Consider the following 24,469-nt stretch of genomic DNA (forward strand, 5'->3'; position numbering starts at 1 on the left):
AGTCACCAGAGGTGCTGCAAGCATAAATGGAAATAGAAATTCCAAGAGCAGGAAAGGAGGTTAGATAGCTACTCGTTCATTCACTCAGCCAGCAAGCATTTATTTAATAATTGCTTACATGACAGCAGGCACTGGAGATGCACAAATGAATAAAATGAAATCTCTGACCTTTAAGATCTCCCAGTCTCATTCACCCAGAACCCTATATCTTCCAATCTGTGACATTTCTGATCGTGAGAAGGCACACTGCCTGTAAAAGAAGAGACTGGAACCACAGGCATGAACTGGAACTCTGCCAGCAAACCCAGGCGTGCGGTCACCCTAAGTCGCCCTCCACAGTGCAGCTCCTGAAGGGCAGGAACCATCCCCACAAGCCCTCTCTGCCCACTTTAAACTTAAACTGACTTTCTGGGTCAGGAAATTTATTTCTGACTCTACCCTCACCTCACCCCCACAACACCAAGTATTTCAGATCAAGTATCTGTGAATCATAGGTCAGGTTGACTCATTTCTTAAAGTTTCCAGGTTGTGAATGAAAACAGTATTGATGGCTTGGAGGATGATCAAACACAGGGAAAGACAATGTGACTTGGTCTACATTTGTCTACAACAACGCAAACCAGATCTGCAAGCATTTTATTAAAATGAGGAAGGCAGATGCTAAAAAATTTGCAGTGAGGGAGCATTGGTAAATGAAAAAGACACACCATTCTCATTTTTGTTAAACTGATTTACCACGTGTATCTTGCTAAAGACATTCTGTCCACTAATGGTATTGCTTTTTCTATTTTGGTTAATGTGAAAAATACGGATGATGGACTTACAGAAGAGGTTCAGTTAAAGACTCAAAGCCTATAAAATTATGGTGTTTTCCATATTAAAAAGGGAAAGAAGAAGGAAGGAAATGGGTTGAGCATTTACTGCAGAGTCTCATTTTATTCCCTGAAGCCCCAGCAGGGCAGGAAGCACAGGCTGGGAGAGGTTGAGCCACCTGCCCCAAATAGCTTGGTGGCAGAACACCACCATAGGCTTTGGGACCATTCTGTACAAATCTGCTCAGCAGGAAAACATTTAACCAAAGGGTTGTTCAGGAATGGAAGCTCACAGTAGGGGCACAAATCAAAGTGCTGGGACCAGGAAAGCCAACCCCCTAGAGACTTTGCTGGGCCATGACTCCCACGCAGCTTCACACCCATTCACGCTGACCTTTCACCAGCAGAACTGTGCTGTAACTCCAGACCAACGTGCAACACCAAGACAAGAGGTCATACCTCTTGCCTCCCATGGGAAAGCCTGACTGGGACCCTCAGCAAAACTCTCCAGCATCTGAGTCAGATCAGGTGACCCTTGTGGTCCTGAGCCTCCCAAAGCAGGGGAATCCCCTTTGCCCAACTCCACCACAAAGCCTCGGGGCTCAGGCGAGAAAACTTCACCTATGAATCATGGCAGCTCAGAACCTTCTCTGGGCCTCTCCCAGAACACTCTGAAGGGCTTGACATGTGTCACCAGGAGCTGGAACAGCTGCACAATTCTGTGAAACAAGATTTCATGGGTTTTGCTGGTCTCTTGGGATGCTTCATCAAATTATGAGATGACCTATCTGCAGGTGACAAAACTCAGAAATGCCAGATGCAGCACTCATAAGTGGGTGTGGTCTTCAACTTTTTAATGTCATTTTGGTGGATACCTGGCTAATTTGGAATCATGATGTTCATAGATGGAAGCCCAGAGATGATGACTTGTCTAAGAACACGCAGCTGGAGTTAAACTGGGAAGGAGAACTGAGAGTCTATGATTTCTTTCCTCATTATCATACTGCCTTGCTTAGAACAAAAAGACTAAACTATGCAAAAATAAACAAATTCAACTGGGTGACAAAGGAATAGGGAAGTGGAGCTAAATCCAAAGGCAATACATTCCAGGCCAGCCATGGGCTCTTTGTGATATCATCAGGAATTGCCTTTTCCCACCCCAACACAGAGTGGAAGGTGAGCTAGCTTATATGTTCTTTAAGTAAATCCCAGTGGCACTGTTATTTAGAGTCTAAGAGTTCAAAGAGGCTCACTGAGTCCATTGTACAGATGGAAAAAATAAAGTCCAGGAAGAGGAAATGACCTGCCCAAGGAAACCCAGCTGGCTGTGGGCAGTGCAGACGCTAAAGCCAACATCACTTACTCTACAGTCCTGCAGACTCCCTGGAGCACAGTGCACTTCCCTAGATTGTAAGGACAAGGGAATTTTGGTCCCTCTGGCAACACCTAGAATTTTACATAATTCTATCTAGGAATGTGGCAGAATCTCCAAGGCAGGTGGCTGATTTTGATGAAATCTGTTGTGGCTACCAAAAGATAGCCATGGACATGGTGGGTTTTTCAACTTATACATAAGAAGCGTTCTGGAAGTATAGTGAATGGGAAAGCAGAAAAAGAATTTATGTATTTGGACCAAATAAAAGGTGATATATCCACCCAGTGTAATAAAACCATGTAACTGTTAAAAGGAACAAGGTGCTAACATGGATAGCACTCCTTGATATATTGCTGAGTGAAAAAAGGTAAACTGCAAAATACTTTATCACAGGTCTACAAAACAGTACTGTGTGTGTGTGTGTGTGTGTGTGTGTGTGTGTGTGTGTGTATACGTAAAAATATTAGAAAGGTCTGCAAAGATGTGATCCAAAATAACAAATGTGACCTAAGCAGAATTAATGAGGAGATAAGAATTGAGGACAGTGAGCTAAAAGGACTTTGGTCTTATTTGAGAAATTATTTATTTTTCCAAAATGAATGAGCCTATTTAATAGTTATGTAATAAAAGATTAACACATTAACTTCCATGTGAGTTCTACTTAACTCACACTAGTTTTGAGCCCTGGGGCCTTGTGAAGCATATGTAACTCAGGCGTCTCTTTACCTTGGGAGCCACATGGTGCGCAGGCAACTCACGCTGCCATGCCGTAGCATACATGTTACATGATGGGTGGTCCCCTGGGCAAAACCCTGCAGTTGGTTCCTGAAAATCTTACTTGTTGATGTTCTTATTGTTATAATTAATACTGACAATTTAATTGTATATAACTCATGCACAGAAAATAATAAAAATAACAAATTTTTCATTAAATTAGAAAGGATCATTTTGTTTTTGAAGTTTTTATTCTATTTTCATAATAAAGCACCGTGGCCCCAAGGAAAAACATTTTTTTTTCCTAGTGTAGCAATGTGTTAATTTTTTAAAGAGAAAATAGCAATAGGATTTTAACGATTCCTCTATCTGTTCAGGCACGACTTGAGCATATACTATGTGCCAGGCATGAAACAAAAGGTGAAAAACCTAGCCCTGCTCACAAGCATTATGTTCCAATGCAAGGAGAGGAGAGGTTTACCTGCTTGGTAAGCATAACAAGGTATGTCACAAGTACTCAGACGAAAGAAGAAAACAGAGTGGAGTAGGAAAATAAAAAAAGGAATCTCCATATTTCACAAGAGATCCAAAACAGAGTCCCCAGTAAATTCTGCCAAGGCCTGCCATGTTGAGACAAAATGATTATGACAATAAACTATTGCAATGGACAAAACTTCTGTAATTTTAAAGGCATATCCATGGTCTTTGATTTGAGGTGAAGTTCACAAATACAATAGCACAAAGGATAGTTTGTCTTTTACAAACATTTAACCCCCTCCCCACAAACAGAGAGAGGTGGTTTTGTTGCTTTTTAAAGGCACTGATTCTTTTGCTGCTTTTATCAGTACATATGCTTCACTCTACTAGGCTAGAAATGGCCTCTGCCAAAAACTGCTGTTTTGATTTGGGTTTCTAAAAATAACTCATGGGAAGCCTGCAGTGTGAGGAGAAGATGGTCGCACACAGCTCTGGGGAGGAAAATCTGAAGCATTCGGTCTGAATTACCTAAGAGCTGAAATTGAGTACGAATATCTCCTTGCAGCAACTGCTGTATAATTAGCCACCCTAATGGCATCTTTTCAAAACCAACACAGTTCTACAAGTAAGTTTAATTGAAAATAAAATTTCCAGACCGACTCTTCTGTAAAAACCACATTAAATGAAGATGGCTCAGCAGTGGCCAAATCACTGGTGAAATGTATTATGTATTATGCATTATGGGAGAACGGGGACAAAAGGGGGAGGGGGATATGCTCTCCTTTATGGGGGAAATGTGGCAATTTTCAGGGCTCTTTTTTCCAGTTCCATGTGTCTTCTATCCTCTTGGAAAAAGTATTCAATTCCCTCTGCATCAGTGTTACTGCTGGGGCTATCTCCCGCGTCGAGGGCATAGCAGTCTCCTGAAAAGAAGAAGCTGGGATTAAAATCTCAGAGATAAAGCAGGAAAGAGAAGAGAAAATGACACTTGCCTTCCAATCCGTTCATTACCAGCACAGGGACACGTTTCATTCCAGGAAGACCACATTCATCCATCAGCTCACGGAGCCGGCTACGGTGACCTGGAACTGCCTTTTGCACTTGGACTTTCATTGGTGCTGCTTGTCAGCTGGGCTGGGTTATTTAACATTTCTGAGTAGCAGTTTTCTCATCTTCAAAGAAAAAGTAAAAGGATTGTCATCCCCACACCTCCCAGGTGGTGAGGAAGATTAAAAGTGTGCGTGACCAGCCTGGTGCTCTAGACAGGTGGTGCTGCGTGCAGGGCCAGCAGAGGAGGGGCGGACAACCAGATCCTTCCTTGTCTCGGAGCATGGACCTGCAGAATCAGCATCACCTGGAAGCCCGTGACTAGTGCAGAAGCTCAGCATCCCATAGAAAAATTGACCAAGAATCTGCATTTAACAAGTGCTTCTGGAGATTTGTATTACCTGTGTCTCAAATTTGAGCCTCGCTGGCCTGGGCCATCTCTTAGGTGTGTGATTCTATATCAGGTGACTCATGTTAAGAGAAAGTGGGAAGGAAGGAAAGAAGGGAGGGAGGAGAAGACCATTTGAATTTAAATAACAAAACTTAATAAAAGATTATTGAGTCACTTGCGATGCAGAGTTAAGTTCAAAAGCCCTCCCCAGGAAATCTAGACCTTGAGCCCATCTTTTTTGCTTGTGCCACTTAGCTTGTGATCCTTCATTCAGACTGAGCACGTGGTCCCTCTCACCCAACACCCGGCCCTGGTCTGAAAATGCTCAGATGGACAAACGGTCTCCTGTGACAGAGAGCTACCCTGTTTACTTCCCCCAAAGCCAGCAGACACTATAGTTAACCGACCTTCTAAAAACCCCCATGGTACCTGACTCCAGTCCATTTAGCTCATTTAAGAAAGGAAACATCTCTTCCAGAAGATTCTGAAACCCTAATTTCCTGAGCCTTCCAATGACCAAAATGGAGTTAGGGGACATGACTCTTATACCTATGAAACCCAATACTCAAATAAGAAGCACTGACTATGCTCAGCGTATGAGGCACTTTTACAATCCTTACTGGGAGGATATACAATAAAAACCTGATTTAAAGACAAAGGAGGTGGAGGCTCAGCCAGGCTTAGTGGCGGAATCAGGAGCTGAGTGCTGTGCCTTTTCTGCCATGTGTGCACCCCATCTGCCTGGCTTCCGATCCCAGCGTCCCCAGCCACCTTCCAGAAATGACTTGGGAAGCATCGCACTGGGTCTTTGTGGTTGGTGGTTGGAGACTCTTTCTTTACAAAAAGTATCACTGAGTCTTGAGCTGAAAATTGTAGTCTACTGATGTGGGGAGTGATGATGGTGCCTTCTTGGGCCACTGTAGCTATGGCCAACGAGGCTTCGTCAGATGCACGAAAGCCCAGCTTCACTGTCAGAAACTCTTGTGTTCAAGCCATGGCCCTGCTTCTCAGAACTGCCTGATATATTTGGTAAATTGACCCCTCTGAGCGACCTGGTTTCTTCATTTTTAAAAATGGCAACAGCAGCTAATACGTATCAAGTGTCATCCTAAGCACTTTATGTTTGTTAACTCATTGAGCATTTGTAATACACTATTATTATTCTCGGTGTACAAATGAGAAGCTAAGGCACAAATAAATAAATAAAGTAAAATGAAGTTACTTAACCATGGCCACAGAGCTAATAAATGTCAGAACCAGGATTCTATTGGCGATCTGACTGCAGCCTGTGTTGGAAGCATAAAGCAGATATGCCCTCAGAGGGCTCTTAGGAGATTCCTATGAAGCAGAAGGATAAAATGTTTCCCAGGCCACCTGGCAAAAAGTAAGTGCTCAAAAAATTATAACTATAAGGTGTCATTTAAAAATTAATTTCTTTGGTCAGCCAGCAACACACAGATGACTACAGCTTCCACGTGGCTAAGAAGAAGAGGAAGTCAGTGTCTGTGGAAGTACAATTGCTCGACAGGTGTTCATTCCACCTGTCCTCAGCGGGCATGTTGCCTTGGAACGATGGTGCAGGGCAGGAATTTTGGCGCTCTGCCCTTTGACTCTTTCAATTGACCTCGCTACAGGGGAGTCAGCTCGGAAACCTCAGCGGAGGCAGCTGGGCCGGACTTCTGCCTGGCAAGAAGAAGGGCTGTTTCCAAAATGACTTGGACAGATCTAACTCTCAAGGCAACAGGCATGTGTGAGTTGACTCACTGCTTCTGAAATTCTCTGCAAATGGTTATCAAACAGCTTTGGGGATAGGTCCCTTGTATAGGCAGCATGCACTCAAAAAATTGGCAGAATCAGAATTCTGGTGTGGAAGACTGTTGGCTGCTGGGAACCAAACAGCCACTGCTCTCTTCTTCTTTATTAAAATATTCCCACTTCTGTTTAGGTACAAGGCAAACAGCAATGTGCTCAAAAGAAGTACGTGGCAGGGAGAAGAATTGGCTCTGGCCCGAAACAGCAATGGCAATTTTGTTCTCTCTCTCAGGCACTGGCTGAGAGGACACCTTGCCTTGTCTGGCCAGCGAGACATAAGGAGAAGTCTCCTGGGGATTTCTGGGGAAAACTCTTTTCCTTACTAGGAGATAGTTGCAGTAAGGACCCATTTTCCCTCCTGATGCTTCTTCCTGCTCAAAATGCTGTTATGACGAAGTGCAGATCCAGTGCCCTGCCATGGTTGGGCTGTCAGATGCATCCTTTCTGGTGTATCTGCTAATACCAGGTGCTGGAGAGGATGAAGGGAAAGAGAAACTCCTGAGCAGCGCCGGTGGAAGTGTAAATTGGTACAGTCATTGTGGAAAACAATCTGGCAGTACTTGTGAAATTAATATGAGTGTGCACTATGACTCATTCATATCAGGGCTGGGTCCACACCAAAGAAACTCTCCCACAGTCCCACAGCACAGGTGTGAGGGGTTCAGCACAGGGCCGGGCTGAGGTTACCTAGTGTCCCCCAGCAGAGCACAGGAGACTTAAACAGGGCAGGACCTACGACAAAGGACAGGGGGATGAACTAGGTGTCCACAGAGCACCAAGACTAGATCTAAAAAGAGATAGTGTTGAGTAAGAAGAAATACCAGATTGAGATCTACGGCAGAATCCCATTTATCTAAATTGAAAACAGTTACCCAATCAGGACAAGACAGGAGTCGATACGTGCAGAGCCTACAGCAAACACAGTGGGGTGGTGCCTACGAAGGCAGGGGATGGGAGTGAGGAGGGCAGCAAAGGAAGCGGGGCAGGTAGCGGGCCACAGAGAACAATGGTAATGTGGCATGAACAGAGGGGACGTTCATAAGAAAAGTCAAAAGAAAAAGCACAACCAGATTTGGAGTCAGAAAACCCAGGTATGAATGTTCCCATGATTCTTATTGGCTGTGGCTCTTTGGAAAGTTAACAGAGCCTCAGTTTCCCCATCATGAAAAGCAGATATGAAGAGCAGCCCTGCAGAGCTGTTGTGTGAGCATCCAAGGAGATCATGAGCGAAGATTCTGAGTGTGGAACACAGCAAGGGCTTCCTGGATGGGAACTGCCATGAGCCTTAAGGACTTGGCTTTCTCTCTGTAAAATGGGGATTATTGCATTACCTACCCAGCACAATCATGGTGAGGTTTAAATGAGACGTGACCCAGGCAGGACACAAAGCAGGGTCATGACACCTGGAAGCACCGTCCTCCCTCACCCCCGTGCGTGACAGTGATGCCCTGTGCCCATGCCTGGTAGGGCAGAGGGGGTTCAGGCTGTCTTTTGGTGCCACCACTCCTGGGGCACACGGGCCCTACACATTCACAGACATATTTCCTTTGCTTGTGTGGCAGTGACTAATTTTTCACTGAATAAGGTGGGTTACAAAAAGGGGAAGAGATGAGAAGGCAAAAGAGAAAAGAAGAAATGGTCATACTCCTATTGCCCCAAATAGGTAAAACTTTCATTTTTCTAATGAAGAGCTGGTCTCTCTATACAGATTTTCCATAATTCCAGGAAGGATGTGATGCCTTCTATAACTGTCATATCACAGGTTGTCCCCGCTCTTCTTAAGGTGCTACCTCTTCTCCTCGATGACCCTTCAGATGTCTGGGGGAAAAAAATCTGTGGACCAGAATGACCACATACCCCTGGGGTCCATTTCGTTTCTAATTTCACCCCTAAATGCATCCAGACACAAGACACCCCTTCATCTACAGGGCCTTCCTTTTTTCTGGAGTATGTCTTCTAAATAAATTCCCCCAGTAGGGATATGAGGTCAAAGTGAGGCTTTCATTCCTCCTGACAAATTGTTGCTCCAACAGGCCAGTTTACACTGCCAGTGGCAATGGAGGCATATTCTAAATTCTTAGAATAAACTCTAAAACCTATTATTCTAATTTCTGGCAACTTGATGGGCGAGAGACACCACGGTTGCCCCAGTCTGGTGAGACTCACTGTGACTTCAGGGATCCCAAGTTCACTGATGTGCTATTTTCCTCTTATGAGATCTGTTTAAGAGCTCCCACATCTTGGTAACGAGTTTTCTCTGATTATAAAGAGACACTTTCACACAGGCAGGCCTGAGGAGTGGCAGGGGGGACATTGAGAAAGTTCTGGAGGGGAGAGGGGTTAGCCTAAAGCCTCCCGAGAAAGAAGGAAAAGCAGAGGAATAATAAATGGGAATGTTTGCGTGAAAAACTAAAAAAAAAAAAAAACCCACACCCACTGAGAACACGTCTATATAAAATGTGGGCACACACGGGACGGAGGGCGAGGGACATGCAGGAATGAAGACTAGAGTTGTTCTGGGTGGGATTGTGGTTCTGGGATTTGGGCATTCTTTCATATTTTTTAAAAAAATGTCTTTCAGTGACTTTCAAATAAGATGAACAAAAAATACAGAGAATAGAGTTAGAGAATAGAGAAATAAAAGCAATGTCAGAAAAAGAAAGGCAGAAAATGAAGTAGGCATCTGAGGGCAATACGATCAGTCCCTCCTGTCTTTAAAACGCTCGGGGCTGAAGATGAGGTCAAGCTCCTTCCTACAAGTGAGGAGGCCCCAGGTCACTTCTCCAGCCCGACTGCTGGTAGCGCATAGCTCCAGCTCACCCCTGGGCCTTTAGGTGGGGCTGGGACCTCCACTGAGCACTCCCCCAGCCCCTCTGTTGGGCCAATTTGCACACTTCCTTCTGGTCTCAGACTAAACATCAGTTCCCCTGCAAGCCTCCCCTGCTCCCTGGAGCAGAATCAATGCCTGGTCTCATCCTGCCAAGACATCCTGTGAGTTCACTACCCGACAGTGTGCCACTGAAATGGCTTGTGCTGGCTGCTTCAATAGCGATTCCTTGATTAGAGGTCTGAATGTTTCAGGGAGCAGACTGAACAATTGAATTGTGCCAGCCACGGAAGGAAGGACTGGCCTGGGAGGCAGGAGAGGCAGAGTTGACAGACACCACTTCGGTTTTCCCCTTCGACTCCCCAGCCTGCACCACCTCCCCAGCCTGCACCACCAATCCAACCTGTAAAAAACGTATTTCTCAAGTGCCTGTTATCACCAAGACACTGCCGTGAGGAATTGCAAAACTGAGGCCATTCCTTGAGTGTCAAACCTCCTTAGGGAGTCAGGACTCCAACAGGAGGAATGCTAGATAACCATGCAGGAATGAAGTGTGAGATAACAGAACAAGACTGTCAAAGATTAATTGAGTGTGGGCACTGCAAGGTGTGGGTTCAGGACAGCAGGGTCACGGTGGCTGCAAAGGGAAGTGCTCTGAGCAGCCGATTTGAAGGATGCCCATAGGACGGGAAGTGGGGCGGGGAGAAATACCATCCAGTGATCAAGGCCTGGAACAGGGAACGAGTATGGGTATTCCATGCCCAGTGGCCATAGGGGCCCTTTGAGGTTAAAACAGAAGGAAAAATAACTAGGAGTTCTGGAAGGATGTGTTAGGGCCAAAGTTTTGAGGGCCTTGAAGGCCAGACAAGAGTCTACGCTGGAAAAGAAAGGGGTGAGGGGGCAGAGGGCATAAAGCAGTGTAGCTGACCGGAGTCGTTCGTGGGGAGATTAGTTTGTGGGCAGTTCCTGGGACAGACTAGAGAAAGAACCAGTTAGGAAACTACTCTGAAAGTTAAAGCAGGGAGAGAGGCATGTGGGACCAGAGCTGCCACGTCCTACCTATGAGCGTGGTGGTCATCACCAATGCATCAGAACCCACATGGGACCTCCCTTCCCACTCGGGGCCCCAGGCAGCCCCTATCAGTCCATCCAGGGTGATAGTTCAAACCTATCTGCCTTGCAGTCAATGAGTCAGGGTGGTGATGTTCTGCTGCACTAACATGTATCTTCAAGTCTCAGTCGCTTAAAGCAGCAAAGATTAATCGCTCCTTCAGGCTACCTGTTCATCACAGGTCAGCCAGAGATGGTGCTCAGCTCAGTGTTAGCACAATTCAGACCAGGGTGGTGGGGCAGCCTCTGCACACAGCACTGCCAGGCAGCAGGGCAGAAGAGAAAGACAGACCTCCCGAGAGTCTTCTACTAGCATCCCAACATCTGCTCACTTTTCCTTGGCCAGAACTGGTCAATTCTCTCCAGAAGGCAGAGAGTCAGAAAAAATAAATGGCCTATGTATATCACCTTTCGGGGCACATGGAATTTACTATTCACTCATTCAACCAGCAAAAATTTATTTTAAAATGGCATGTTTTGCACTCTGCCACGTTCTTTCTCATTACCTTCTTCTGCTTTCCTCATAGCACTTGGCACTATCTGAAATGTCTTTATTGTTTAGGGATCTATCATCTTTTATTGCCTGTCTCAAAGACCAGGTTCTAAGCTCCATATCTGCCTTGTTGGGAGTGCTGGGTGCACAGCAGGGTGCTCAAGGAGCATTTGCTAAATGAGGGGATGAATGAACAAGTGCCGCAACAGCAGGGGCTTCCTCAGCTTTATTTAGTGCACAATGCCCAGCACATGGTGGGAACTGGGTGGGCTGCTGAGAAGTCCGCCAGTTTTTCACACCTCAGCTTGAAGTGAGTGACTCAGCAATTCTTCCTCTGCAGACACTTAAGCTGAAGGCTGGCCTTGTCATATGCAATGCCTTTTATTGGTGATTTCAACCCTGAGACCTCCCACCACCTTTCTCCCCCACCCTCAGGGCTCAGACTGAGAACACAAAGAGCAAAGGGGAAAGAAGCCAAAGTAAAAGGGAGATGGAGAAACTTCTGAGGCGGATGTGACCAGCACTCACACATTCATGCACACGTATGTGAGTTGCACATATTACACTCCAGTCTGGCCCCTTCCGAACTTGCTGTGTGATCTTAGGCCAGTCACTCCCTCTCTAGGCCTAAGTTTCCCTGATGTAAAATCTGGACACTGAAGGACATTTCTAAGGCTCCTTCTGTCTCTAAAATGCTAGGAACAAGAAATTATCTTGGGCCATAATTCTCAGAGCAAGGTCCAAAAAGTTAGGGCTTTTTTAAGGCTTTTGTAGGCGTTACACATAGCATATCAAATATATTAAATTTACCCATAGCTTATATTAAAATATAATTCCTATGTAACTCCAAAAGTTGAGCTGCACTTGACAAGTTGACATAATGTTCTAAAAATATGTACAATACAACTATTTTCATTTTGTAGTTTTGTTTTCTGTTTTCACACTTTTTTTTCTTTTTTCTTTTTTTTTTATTTTGTTTTCATACTTTTCAACCAACGATTTTCTAGATTCATTCTTAAACTTGTTGATGGGTTCTTGAAATGCTGATGGGTCCCAGACACTCTGTTTAACTGGTCAAATGGACCTACCTAAGATGTTCAGTAAAAATGCCATTTGCCGGGCTTCACGGCAGACCCACCAAATTAGAAGTGTGGTTGGGGGAGCCCAGGAATCCCCATTTTAGCATGTTTCCCAGATGATCATTTGCAAACTGAAGTTTGAAAACCGCAGCCTTAAGAGGGTGAGGAAAGGGGCTGGGGGAGGCAATATAGGAGGAGGGAGGAGGGTTACACAGGTGACCAAAGAAGGGGGGCCAACAGAAACCAGTATGCTGTGGCTTGCTTTTTGCATATATGCAAATGCACATGTGCCCAGTGGTGAGCCCTTAGGTTCCACCGGAGTAAACACACTTTGCAAAACCATGACTCCCCCTCTGCTGAGCCCCTCCTCCAGCCCCCGGAAAACAATACTCAGACTCCACCTGGGACCCCATTCACTACTGTGATTTGCAAGAGAAGTTAGCATTTCATGCCATTGAGCACACTGGCTGGAGACTAAAGCCTTCACTGCCAGGGACCATTACTGCAGGAAGGACCATCAATAGCGCTGTCACCCACCCAAATGTCTGCAGCGTGAGCTCTGCCTTTGGTCAGTGGCGGATACTACCTCTGTCAGTGAGTGGTCTCAACTCATCCACAGGGATGGAGATTTTGTTTAATCTTTTTTATTAATTGACAGAGCGCACTGATATAAAAGACCAAGTACAGGGCTGGGGGTTTCCCATGTGTGTCTCATGTCCATCCACTGGGGAGAGTATTATCTGTCCCATTCTTTTAATGAGGAAACCAAGATCTCTCCAGTCAGAGAGAACCACCAAAGTAGTTCCTGAACAGTTTAATTCACAAACAGTAAGTGGTCACTGGAAAAAATAAATCATAGGTAAGCAATAAGGAAAAAATTGCGTTGTTGTTTTTCCAAAATGATGTTGTTTTTATATTCTCATATTTTTTCTAGCCTACAAACATGATATAATTTTTGCAATTTTATAAAAAATTATACAACATTGACTTTTAAAAACATGGATAATTAGTGACGAATGCGCAGTCCTAATCTTCTGTGAATTTATGTAGATCCCTACATTTCTCTGCAGATTCTAGGTGGGAGGGAGAAAAGCTTTCACTTCTTTTTCATTTGTTTGTTTCCTGTTGTTGACTGTTCCTCTGCCACTAATGCATTTAGGAAGAGTTAAAGAGTGTTTCTATCTCAGTGTTGTGTTCCGGCAGATGACGTGGCCTTGAAAAACACTAAACAAAAATCAAGTTGTTTTCCTCCTCCTCATAGATAAAATGAAGAATAGGTTTTGCAGCAACTGAGAGAAAATGATTTTAAAAAATTATCTCAATGCCCAAGGGAAATGCAATTCCAGCACGCAGAGAGCCTCAGACAGGCCTGCTCAGGGCCGCCTGCCCCCACCACAGGGAGTGGCCCCCATGTGCCACATTCCCTTCTAGTTGGGAGAGTGAAAAACAGCCTCTTTCCCTCCCCTCGGGCGTTAATGAGGCTCCCTATTGAAAGTAGTTAATCACATCAATTAAGAGCCTTTTTACACTTGGCCTTGCCTGGCACTGGCCCTGTGTCCCTGGGAAGGTCAGTAAGATAAGTGGCCAGTCATGTCATGAGATAATTAAAATATATATTTTTTCTTTTCTCCTCCACCTATGTTTTTTCATATGTTTTTTAAAGAAAATTTAGTAGTACATATTTATGTGCACATATGGAAATAACATTGATCAGAAATCCAGCAGGTGGGAGGGGGAGCAGGGGATGGGTAAATTCACACATAATGGGTACAGTGCACTCTCTCTGGGGGATGGACACACTTATAACTTTGATTCAAACTGTACAAAAGCAATTTATGTAACCAAAATGTTTGTATCCCCATAATGTTCTGAAATATATATATATATAAAAAAGAAAATTTTTTAGGCATAATTTATACACAGTGAAATGCCCAATTCTTAAATTAACAGTTTGATGAGTTTTGACAAATGCATGTATTCAAATGCACCAAACCACCAAGACACAGAACACTACCCTCATGCAGAAGGTGTCCTTGTGTCTTTCCCAGTCGTCTCTGCTCTCCTCCTGACGCAACCACTGCACTAATGTCTAGCACTATCATGTAAATGGAATCATGCTATATGTTTAAAAGATGAGCATGAATAATCAGCAAGAACAGGCAGCTTCTAGTGGGAATGTAAAACAGTGTAGAGCTTCGGAAAACAGTCTAGCAGTTGCTCGAAAGGTTACACATAGAGTTACCATGTGACCCGACAATTCTACTCCCAGATATAGACACACCCAAGACAAATGGAAACATACATCCACATAAAAAACTTGTATGGAAACTTTCAGAGGAGCATTATTTATAACAGCCAAAAAAAAAAAATGGAAACAATTCAATGCCCGTCAACTGAGGAATAAACAAATAACATGGGGTATATCCAGACAATGGAATATAAAAAAGGAATGAAATACTGATACATGTTACAACATGGACGAACCTTGGAAACATTATGTTAAGTGAAAGAAGTCAGTCACGAGAGACCACATACTGTATGGTTCCATTTCTATGAATGTCTGCAATGGGCAAATCAATAGTGACAGAAAGTAGATTAAAGGTTGCCTAGGACGCGGGTAGGAGGGAGATTGGGAGGTGATCGCTAAAGGATTAGACTTTCTTTTTAGGAGATGAAAATGTTCTAAGGTTAGTAAACTGTATGGTATGTGAATTGTATCTCAACAAAGCTTTTTTTAAAAAAAATATTCAAAATCAACAAAAGTGAGGATAGTTGATGTGGGTGTGGAAGACACAGCAGTTTTCCTTTGATAGAACTTTAATCAAAGAAGTGTTGGCTTTGTGGCCCAAGAGCCCCATGCCACCTGGGGAGCCTCACTGGTGTCCCAGGGTTCCTTCCCATGAGAAGGTTCTGGGGTTTGCTCCTTTTCCCAGGAGTCCCTGCCGTCTAAACGCTTAGAGTCCAGAACTGTTCATCAGATTCATTCATTCATGCCACAAATGTTTATTAAGTTTAGGGTTAGTAGAAAGCACATAACCACACCTAGTCCTGACGCATTGTCTCCCTGCTCTCAAATGGCTGCCTTTGTAAGGACACACTGATGCCTCCAGGTGTTTGGCCCTGTGTTTAGCAGGTGATCCCAGGAGACTAGAGCGGCGGGAAGAGCTCATTATGAGAGAAAGCATGAGAACTTTGAGGACCAATGGACCTACTTTTAAGTCCGGATCCTACCACTCATTAGTGCATGACCACCCCTCTTCCCGCCTCACATTCTTCACCTGCAAAGACCAATAACCTGCCCTACGGCCAAACCATGAGGAGCCCCAGCTCTGGGAACCAAACCCCGGCTCTACCGCTTCCACAGTGCGTGCAACTTCAGGCAGTTTCCTCACCTCTCTGCACCTCACGTCCCCACATGTAAAATGGGGATGGCACAAAAACAGCCCGCACTGTGTAGGAGTAGATGAGCTTACACATGTAACCCAGGGTCAGCAAACTCTTCTGTAAAGGGGCAGACAGTAAATATCTTGGACACTGTGGTTGGTATAGTCTTTTTTTTTTTTTTCTTTTGAGATGAGGTCTTGCTATATCACCCAGGCTGGTCTTGAACCCCTGACTTCAAGCACTTCTCCCACCTCAGCCTTCCAGGTAGCTGGACTACAGATGCACACCACCATGCCCAGCTTTGCCAAGTACTCTTGTTGCAACTACTCACATCTACCACTGTAGCATAAAAGCCACCACAGGCAATAGGTTAAGAAAAGGGGCATGCTTGGTTTCAACAAAATTGTATTTATGGACACAGAAATTTCCATTTCCATTTCATGTAAGTTTCATGCATCACAAAATATTCTTTTGATTTTTTTTCAACCATTTAAAAATGTAAAAACCATTTTTAGCTAGTGGGCTTTTTAAAAAAAAGGTGGGGGGCCAGATTTGGTCCTGAGCTGCCGTTTGCCAACCCCTGATGACGTACAGTGCTTAGAGCCGTGCCCAGCACACATTCAGCACACTGCCCTCTAGCTATACCCCCATACACCCCCAGCAACAATGCCTGATCGTTCACCCCATGGCGGTGAGCTGTTTGAGCTGTGTGCTGTGCCCTTCCTGTGCCATAACTCATGTAAACCTCATCATGACTGCGCAAGGCGGGTTCTCAGATGGGAAAGGGAAGACTTAGGTGAGTAAGGTGGCAGAGCCACAGTAAATGCAGGTCTTTGTGACGTGAACCCTCACTTCTAACCATTATAAAATACTGTGCCAGCCACCAGGACACAACAGGGAACCACCTCACTAGGGCTCAACTCCAAACAACACAAACCATGATTCCATTAATTTTTTTTTTTTTTTTTTTTTTGAGACAGAGTCTCACTTTGTTGCCCGGGCTAGAGTGAGTGCCGTGGCATCAGCCTTGCTCACAGCAACCTCAAACTCCTGGGCTCAAGCGATCCTACTGCCTCAGCCTCCCGAGTAGCTGGGACTACAGGCATGCGCCACCATGCCCGGCTAATTTTTTCTATATATATTTTTAGTTGTCTAGATAATTTTTATCTCTATTCTTAGTAGAGACGGGGTCTCGCTCAGGCTGGTCTCAAACTCCTGACCTCGAGTGATCCACCCGCCTCGGCCTCCCAGAGTGCTAGGATTACAGGCGTGAGCCACCGCGCCCGGCCTGATTCCATTAACTTGAGAGGAGTGTTATAGAAAGCAAGGGCTGAGGAGGGATAAGAGGGCACTGTACAGTGAGCAGTGAGGGAGACTCTCCCAAGACGGGACCTGTAGGCTGAGAACAGCCGTATGTCTGGGGTTGTGCCAAGGGCCAAAGAGTTGCGGCTGGAAAGGCAAGTCCATGCCGGGTCCCTGCTGTGGGGGCTTGAGGAGGTGGTCATCTCTTACACTGGTCCCAACTTCCCAAAGGGAACTCTGGCAACCTCAATAGCCTAAACGACCCTTGAGTCAGGCATTCTATTTTATGGGAATATGTTCTGATAAACTAGGAAATATAGTAATATCTACAAAGGTTTATATATTCACTGAATATTCACTGAAGCATTGCTCATAATGGTGCCACAGTTACATTCATCCTGTGTCTGCCCCAGACTTAGAAAAATGAGAAAAATTTGGAGGGTTTTGGCACCTAGCCCTGAAGAAGCGTGAGGATGCGGGTTCAAGCAATCAAATGGTGCACATGTTGATGTCAAAAGATATTTACCATGTATTTAGTTAAAGAGCTATTTACAAACTAATGTGCATACTACCATACTATTATGCATACATACACACACATGCATCAGTTCATTTAGTAGTTACCTCTGAGTAATAACGTAAATGTTTTTCACTTTTTCTGGAAGAGGTACTTACTGCTTTATAATAAGACATGCAGTAAAACTGGTGCCCAGAAAAGAGTTCAATACTCCCAAAGTGATTTGACCGCTAAAGTGGAATTGCTATTTATTAATTTATCCAAGACAGCCTTAGGAAGGATCCGTTGCAAGCCAGGGACTGGGTTATGCATCTGGGAATCCAGGGAGACCAGACAGAGCAAACTTCCTGTTTCGGGGGGAGCAAGTCAGGTAAGCACATCCACTCAGTGGTGCAGATATGCTAAGGTAGCTGCAGAGGGACCGCCAGCTCCATCAGTCTCTTCCCCTAATTTGACTGCAGGTTCGGATTACACTTCACACACTCAGCTAACGATCAATTTAACGGAAGGCCTCTTGGTATCCATAATGAGACTGGTGGGTGGACTTAAAGTTAGGTCAATGATTCCACCGCATGAGCTCTTGTTTTCCTCACCCACAAACCAGGTAACCTCTCGCAGCTGTCAGGATAAACTAAAGCTCGGAAAACGTTCTGCAAATGGCGCACACCATGGGGGAGATTTAATGCTGAGATCTGAGCCCTATTCTACACGGGTTGACAACCTGGAATTTAAATCATGACAGATGCCAAAGTGCAGGGAAGAAAACATGTTTACGAATCAAAAGACGGAACAGAGACAGGCAGTGAGCAGCGGGATTCCAGGTCACCGCGGCTCAGAGGGACACCTGCCTGATTATGCACCGGGGTGGCTCCTAACTTCCTGGCATTTGTCTGCAACCCCAAGGACAATCTGTACATTTGAAAATGGATAAAATTTCTCTGCAAGATTGTGTTCATATAGGTTAAAGAAGTACGTGAAGTTTAGGAAGTGTTTAGGACCTACAGCCTTGAAAACAAATCTTACATATCTGGCCTCTGGTAGAGTAGACAGAGAAAGGGATTTCCAGTTAGGTCACAGGGTTCGAATCCTGACTCTGTACCCTTTTGTAAGTTATTTATCTCCTAGCTCCAGGATAATAATATCTTCCCTGCAGGGTAAGCGATAATGAGAGCAACGTGTGTCTACAGTATGGATGCTCAAGAGATGGCAGTTGTTTTTTTCTTAGTGGAAAAGTCACAGGGAACAAACAAAGCAATGGGGTCACGTCACACAGAAGCTGTACCTCTGGGGAAATCAGCTCCTTCTGAAAAGGAGGGAGGCCCAGCGTGGTCTGGCTACCCCAGAGCGAAACCTGACCTCAGCCCTGCCTGGAAAAGGTGAGGCGAGGATTCCTCGTCCTTCTCAGTGATGCCGGAATGCTAATGAGACTGAAAATCCACATATGAAACCAGCCCTGTGCTTTGTGCCCCTCTGAGATCACGGTTGTGCCTGAGTAGAATGCATCCAATTTTTCTGGGAAGGAAAAGGAATTAACCAGAGAGTGAGGAAGGCAGTGCTGCAGGAAACACAAAACACAGGCAGCTAGGGACAAGCCACGAACAGAAGCAGCATGGTGTGGCTTGCATCACAATCACCCCAGAGCAACTGGGGAAATATTGAGATTCTAGATCAGTCTCTCAGATCCAGCAGGCCTGAGTGGCTCCAGAGTAATCCTCATTTTACCAAGACCTACTGATATACTTCTGATGCTCCCCAAGGGCAGGCTTGGCAACCACGCATGTGGTGGAGAAGGCACTAGGTATTGGCCTTGGCAGGCCCCAGTTCAAGACCCAGCTGAGGGCCAACTCTCAGGCCCAGTGTTAAAATTTTAACAAAGAACACCAAGGCTGGGCCTGGGGTAGGGCACCCTGGGACTTCTCTGCAGGTTGCAAATATATGTAAAAAGAGGGAAATATCCTTGAGAGTTATGCACTAAATTTTATATATAAACACACACAATAAATATATATTGTATATATACACATACACACATATACACACATGCATGTATATACACATACATGCATGGACACATACATATGAGTGTGTGCACATGCATGTGCATATGCAGATACATGCACACATGTATGCAGGCATGCATATGCATATAGGTGTGAATACACACACACATCTATCTCAGTTAATTCTCACACAAGCTCTATTTTAGTACTAATATTATCTCCATTTCCCTGCTGAGGAAACTGAGGCATGGAGGAAATAAGAAACTTGCCTAAGGTCACACAGCTAGTCAGTGGCACGGGCAGGATTTGAAAAAGGCAGGCTGACTCCAGATCACAGTCACTACATTATGACAAAATGACCCACGAGGTTAAGCAGAGTAGAAATTGAGAGTCATAAACTTGAAAGCAATTTGTGCCCAGGGATAGACTGTGCCCAGTAATGTTTGCCAAGAAGCCCTCCCATTTTTGTACATGCATGTTGTTTCTCCCATCAAAAGTTGGAGTTGATTTCCTTGCCTTGAACCTGGGCTGGTCTGTGACTGCTTTAACCAGAGGCAGGTGATGAAAATGATACTATGCTAGGTCTGCGCCTAGCCCTTAGGAGGCCCAGCATCTTTCACTTTTACCACTTGGGATCCCGCCCCCATGCCATAAAGAAGATTGGGCTAGACTACTCACGATGAGAGACCTCATGGAAAGAGCGAGAGGACACCAGCCAGTCCAGCCACCACAGGGGAACCTCCAGACTCCACGATACGCAGCCACACAAGACTCCAAATGCCTCCATGTGAAGCAGAACCACCCGGCAGAGCTCAGCCAACCTATAGAACTATAAGAAAAAATAACCTGTTGTTTTAAGCCACTGCATCTTGGCATGGTTTGTTGTGCAGCAAATAGATAACTGATTCATGCACCTATGTGGCTTGCAGACAAGTATAAATTCTGTAATCACCAACATTATTTGTTGAGCACTGTGCTAGGCAGTGTATTAAGCACATTACATTCACTGTCCCGAAGTGATGAAGAAACTGAAGCCTAGCCAAGTTAAATAACTTACCCTAGACATTGGCAGTTCTTGGATTCGTACCTAAATCTGCCTCATCCCAAAGCCTGTATTAATCAGAGTTCTCCAGAGAAAAAGAGCCACTAGATGTGTGTGTGTGTGTGTGTGTGTGTGTGTGTGTGTGTGTGTGTGTAGAGAGAGAGAGAGAGAGAAGAAAAGAGAAAGGTTTTAAGGACACTGCTCACACAATGGTGGGGGCTGGAATTCTTAACTCTGCAGTGCAGGCCGGCAGGCTGGAGACCCAGAGAAGCCTCGATGTGGCAGCTCTAGTCCAAAGGCAGTCTGGCGGCAGAACTCCCGCTCACTACATCTTAGGGAAACTTCAACTGATTGGGTGAGGCTCACCCACATTATGGAGGGTAACGTGCTTTACTCAAAGTCTGCTAATTTAAATGTTATTCTCATCTAAAAAATACCTCCAGTGACGTCTGGACTGGTGTTTAGCCAAAACCAGGGTATCACAGGTACCGTGGTCTAGCCAAGCTGACACATGAAATTAACCATCACACATGTCTCCCACTCTGTGGCATATGTCCCCGAAAACCTGGACCTCGCATTCCAACTAACAGTCATGATTCACATAATTAACAAAATAAACGAGACTTGTGGTCAGTCTGTCAAATTGAACAGTGGGGTGCCTAAAACCCATGGCAAGAGGCTACTAGCCACACCTAAGCCATCAAGGAATGAGCATTGAGAATTGGCCTGGCTGGAAAGGACCAACTGTGCTTCAGTCATCAGGTGACAGGACTTGAGGATGGCAACAGTCAGGATGCTGTGGTTGGTTCCAGAAGCCAGCTTTACCCTCAACTAGCTGTGTGACCTTGGGCCATACCTCACCTCTCTGAGCCTCAGTTCTCTACATAAGTGTGCTGATCTGCAAAGAATCGTCAAGTTCTTCCCATTATTCAACTTCAACTTCATCTCAGGCACAGGTCATTGCCATAGCAACCTCCTTTCCACAGTGGGAAAAGTCCAGCAGACTCCACTTTGCCCCTGCAAAGAAAGTGGGGTCCAGAGTAAGTCATTCTTCTCTAAGTGGCAACACAGCAAGTCATGGAAAAAACTCAAAAACAGTAGTCCCCCAAAAGCCCAGGCTCTCCTTCTCCTACTGGCTAGGAGAACCAATAGGAGGTTCTCAGCCTGTTCTCACACTCTGGATGCCAGCGTAGCATCTGTAGGAATTCACGTCCTTCCCACCGCCCACCTCTGATTGTATCATACAGTCACCAGCAGCTACCGAACCCAGAACTCAGACTGGCGAGAGCTTATCACTCTCACTGAAGTTTGTTTCCTTGCCCCTACTAAAGCCAGCTGTTTCCTTTAAATTGGTATCAATCAGGCCAGGAAGTTTCTTTTTCCCTGTAGTCCATTGTATGTGAGAAGATCAGAGGGCCCTGTCAGATGCAAGGACGGAACCAGCTGGGCACGTGGAGATACGAGCTGGCCGCCCTGGCCTGGCCTGGCCCCGCCCCAGCCCCCTGGGTGCTCGGCCCGTCTGCTGTGCTGGTGCAGCCGTACCTACTGGCGACAGTGAGAGCAACAGGAGACTCAGTGATAACTAAGCAGGAACATTGTCATCACCCTAAAGGATCTCTGGTGTGGTTCAAGCCAGCTAGAAAATGCACATCACTCATATCTCATCCCATGCTGTGTCACAAACCCACTGTCTCCAGTCCAGCAGGGGCAAGGCATGGAACCTGTCTCCGGGAGGCAAGCTCTCCAGCGAAGCAAACCCTTCTGAGGAGCTTGTGTGGATTTCAGGCAGGACTACGTCTCACTCTCGTCTCATGGATGACAAAGCTGAAGCTAACCATAATGCCAGTGTGTATATAGTATTTAGTGTAAGTCACGCCCCATTCTAAATGCCTGACATGGCCATGGTGGGCAGAATAATGGCCCCCAAAAATGTCCATTCCCTAATCCTTGACACCTGTGAATATGTTAGATTACATAGTGATGGGAAATTAAGGTTGCAGATGGAAGTAAAGTTGCCAGTTTGAGGGCCTTAAATAGGGAAATTATTTTAGATTATTTCTGTGGGCTCAACATAATTAGAAGAATCTTTAAAAATGGAAGAGGGAAGCAGAAGAAAGAGCCAATCAGAGACGTTACTATGGGAGAAAAGCACAGAGTGACGTTTTGTTGCTGGCTATGAAGACGAGGAAGAACCCATGAGCCAAGGAGTGTGGGCAGCCTCCAGGGCCGGCAAAGGCAGGAGCAGATTCTCCCTAAAGCCCCCAGCAAGCAACACCACCCTGTGTTCCTTGATTGTAGCCCAGCGGACTCATGTCGGATTTCTAACCTATGTTACTGTGAGATAATAAATTTGTGTTGTAAAGGCCACTGAGTTTGTGGTAATTTGCTATAGCAGCAACAGAAAATGAACCCACTCAGTTCTTGTGATAATCCTACAAGGTGATATCTTAGTCCACTACAGCCAACAAAAATGTTGCCTAACACCACAGCCCCAGACTCGGTGGCATACAATGAAAAGCATTTATGTCTCACTCTCACGTCTGCTAGTTGGCTAGGGCTTGGCTGATACAAGCAGAGTTTGTCTACGGTTGGCTCCTTGTTGGGGGTTAATTCTGCACCATGCCTCTCATCCACTGAGGATCAGAGGCACCAGAGGCATGCTGTCATGACAAAAGGTATGCAAGAAAGCTTCTACAAGTTCCATCCTCCACGTGGGTTGTGCTGCTAATGATATCCCATGAACCAAAGCAAGTCACGTGGCCAAGATCAAAGTCAAGGGGTGAGAAAGTACATGTCACTCACCCTGAGACAACAGTATGAAGGTATAATTTTATTACAGAGGTGTAAAGAACTGGGACCCATAGTTCAGTCTCCCACAGACAAACACTATTATCAGTGTCCCATTTTACTGATGAGAAGACCAAGACAGAGGCATTAAGAGTAAGAACCTTGTCCATGATCACGCTGCTAGTAAGTAAGGGAGCTGGGATCGGAAGCCAAACGGTCTGGCTTCAGAATGTTGGTCACGGACTTATACCCACTCACTGGTGGAGCTAAGTCTCGATGACACTAAACACCACTGTCTCTGGGAGGGGACGGGGCGGCACTCAGGGGCTGCAGTGATTCCAGAAGTACAAGAAAGATGCCGGGAGAGGGAGGTCACCAGTCAAAAACACAGCTATGATGAACTGTTCCTCTCATCAGTGAGGCTCCATTCTCTGGTCCAGGAAGGCTTGGTGACTTTCCAGGGATGAGTATTTGGCCAGTCCAGCATCCAGGATGAGTCACCTGTGCATGCTTGTCACAAGGCCAAGTGTCTTCCCCCTGCCTTCGGGGCCTGCATCTCCTGCTAGGGCAGGCTGGGTTACAAGAAGCCAGCACTTCTGTTCCTTTGAGAAGTGGACGCTATTTGTCTACAGGCCACAAGGAGGTAAGGGGTTGATGGAAAGTTCAGAAAGAAAACAATATGCACAAAACATGGAAGAAAAGAAAGCAGAGTAAGGCAGGACTGTGCACTGGAGAGAGGATGCAGGAAGGAAAGAGGATTAGAGTGAAGTTATGCTCAGAACTAAACACTGCAGGGAAATTTTATTCCAGGGCACCTCCTGGGGATTTCCTGGAAAGGGTCAGAAAGCCAAAGCAATGATTCTGGGCCTCTGGGGGGGCTCCTTAGGAAGGTCACAGGGCAGGAAGGCCAGGGGCAAGAGGCAGCAAAACCTCACGGTGAGAAAGCAGCCGGTGCGGAGACTCGGGATGTTCAGAGAGCCAAAAGGTAACCGGGGGCCTTCAATAATGTGGCATGGTCAGGGGGTCACCAAAGTCTCCACACACTCGGCCCTGAAATGGAAGTCAGTGGAAACTACAACTTAAGGCAGTGACACGCTAAGGCTAGAAAAAAGGTGAGTACATCCCCTCCTTTTGCTATAGCAGCAGACAGACCCCTGTTCCTTCTCCCTGTCAACCAAGCTAAAGTCACCTCCTTCTGGACAGTCTCCTTCCTTCCAGCTACTTTCAGGTGAAAAAGGATGTGATGTCATCCGACCTACAAATGAGAACCTCTCCAAGAGGACAGATGACACTGTCTGAG

The 24,469-nt window shown here is 45.5% G+C and overlaps 1 long non-coding RNA gene across 8 annotated transcripts in view; it reads right to left on the reverse strand.

Moving 5' to 3' along the window:
* Positions 1–3,995: 3,995 nt before the first annotated feature.
* LOC123644337 overlaps positions 3,996–24,469 on the reverse strand; it is a 156,137-nt gene continuing 135,663 nt past the window's right edge. For all 8 annotated transcript variants that reach the window (XR_006737113.1, XR_006737115.1, XR_006737112.1 and 5 more), the window contains 3 exons: positions 21,244–21,399; positions 20,019–20,169; positions 3,996–4,550 (listed from right to left, as the gene is read on the reverse strand). This is a non-coding gene — a long non-coding RNA (uncharacterized LOC123644337). The remainder of the gene's footprint in view (positions 4,551–20,018; positions 20,170–21,243; positions 21,400–24,469) is intronic.

This window comes from Lemur catta, chromosome 9 (assembly GCF_020740605.2).
Source record: "Lemur catta isolate mLemCat1 chromosome 9, mLemCat1.pri, whole genome shotgun sequence".
Lineage (NCBI taxonomy): Eukaryota > Metazoa > Chordata > Mammalia > Primates > Lemuridae > Lemur > Lemur catta.